Here is a 2,500-nt window from a genome sequence, read left to right as displayed (position 1 = left end):
ACATGGCCTCTCTCTCTCTCTCTCTCTCTCTCTCTCTCTCTCTCCTCCTCCTCTCTCTCGCTCTCTCGCTCTCTCCTCTCTCTCTCCTTCTCCGTCTCTCTCTCTTCTCTCTCTCGTCTCCCACTCCTCTCTCTCTCTCTCTCCTCTCTCTCTCTATCTTCTCTCTTCTCTCTCTGTCTCTCTCCCTCTCTCTCTCTCTCTCTCCTTCTCTCTCTGTCCCTCTGTTCGTCATCAGTTTTATTATTGTTACTATCATCCTCATCAGTATCTTTATCAGTAATGCTTTTATCATTCGCACACCACACACACACACACACACCAACACAGCGACACACACACAACCACACACAACACACACACACACACAACCCAACACACACACACACACACACACGCACGCACACACACACACACAGCAACACAGCACTCACACACGCACACGACCACAACACACACACACTCCCGCACCACCACAGCACAACACACACACACACACACACACGCACGCACACACAAGTACCCATATAAAGGAGCATAACATCGGTCCGAAGTGCGGTACGAATAAGGAAAACAATATCACTAAGTGAACGAAACCCTTCAACTGCATCACATGAGCCTGATCCTTTTATACGAATTCAGAACCGATGTCCGCGTTTAAGATTTGATTCCGATCCGGAATTCTTTAGTAAGATTTCTGCCGTCTATTGAAGTGCCTCCTTCTTCGCGTTTTTTCTCTGTCTATCTGTTCCTCTGTTCTTCTCCTTCTCTGTTTCTCTCCTTCTCCTTCGTCTATCTGTTCCTCTTCTGTTCATCTTCTTCAACTCTGTTCTTCTCCTTCTCCTTCCTCTATCTGTTCCTCTTCTTCTATTTTCCTATCACTATTCCTCTCCTTTATCCGTCCATTCCTTTTTCAATTTATTTATTCCTCTTTCTACTCCGTCCTTCGATATTCTTCTTTCTCTCTCTCTTTCCACCTCCATTAACGCTCATACCTTTCTTCCACCTTTCATTCTTGTTCTTCGCTCCTTCTCCTATACATTCCCTTCTTCCCTCCTTCTATCCCCTCCATCGCTCATTCTCTCCTATCATCCCTTCCCCTCTCCTCATTCCCGTTTCATTACTTCCCTCATTTCAATCTCTTTCCTCTCTCCTCCTCTCCTCCATTCACCCTCTCTTCCTATCCTTCCTCCATCCACCCTACATCCCTTCCCTCCCTCCACCCCTCCTCCCTCCCTCCACCCCTCCTCCCCTCCTTCAATTCCCTTCCCTCCTCTCACCCTCCTTTTCTCCCCTCCTCTCTTCCCTTCCTCCTCCCCTCCTTCCACCCTCTTTCTCTCTTCTCTCCTCCTCTCATCCCCTCCTTTCACCCTCTTTTTCTCTTCTCTCCTCTTTTCACCCTCTTTTTCTCTCCTCTCTTCCCCTCCTTCCACCCTCTCCTCCTCCTTTTCTTCCTTTCCTTCCAGCCTGTTTTTTCTCCTCCTCCCCTCCTTCCACCCTCTCCTCCTCCCCTCCCTCTACACCCCCCCCCTGCCCTACGTAAACTCAGACTCTCCAGTATGAATAAAACATTTATTTCTGGAGCTCAGAAAAAGACCAGTGGGTTACATGCCTCAAGTATAGACCTCGATTCACACTATATTATTTTCAATGCTTTAGTCCTTTTGTAGAAATACAATAAGAAGCGTATGAACATATGCGTTAATGTATGACTGTAGTATATAATACAATGCCTAATGTGACGTATGATTAAAAATCCTTAAAGTTATGAATACGTTAATGTACGTAGGATATTGCGTGATGTAAAATGTGGTATGAACTATGGTATGATATGAAATGCATGATGTAAATGGTATGATGTACGCTGAAATGTACAGAGCGTATGTGAGAAGCGTGTGCTGCAAGGTATACTAAATATGTACTGTAATGTATTCTTGTTTCGTATATGTAATGAATGCTGTGAGAGAAGCTATAATTTATGTTAAATTGCGTGCTGTACCGAGTCTGGTGGATCTCAGAATAGAGTTTTGCCTTTTGCCGAAGGTTATTATTAAATTATTACTATTGTTATCATCAATATTACCGTTATAATGATAACAGTTATGAATATTATTCAAATCGTTATTATTTATATTGTTATTATTATTATTCTCATTATCAGTACTTATCTCATTATCAGTATTATTATCACTATCATTGTTGTTATCATTATTAACATTATCATTACTGTTGTTGTTATTATCATTATCATTGTTGCGGTTGTTGTTATTATCATATTTTCTTTAACCTTGTTTGTTTGACTTTCTTTTTTAAACTTTGGCACTTTCTAAAAATAATTTTAGCGCAATATCATTATCATTACTTTATTTTCTGTCAAACAATGTCCCACGGCTTATGACGTCACGAAGCTTATATATATAAGTGCTGATGAGAAACAGTTTCATTTTCCTCGAGGTAACAGTGGTTTGTAGTCCTTCGTGTGACATTTTATCTGTCCATTTGT

This window comes from Penaeus monodon, chromosome 42, assembly GCF_015228065.2.
Source record: "Penaeus monodon isolate SGIC_2016 chromosome 42, NSTDA_Pmon_1, whole genome shotgun sequence".
NCBI classification, from domain to species: Eukaryota; Metazoa; Arthropoda; class Malacostraca; order Decapoda; family Penaeidae; genus Penaeus; species Penaeus monodon.
This window is presented reverse-complemented; position numbering follows the sequence as displayed.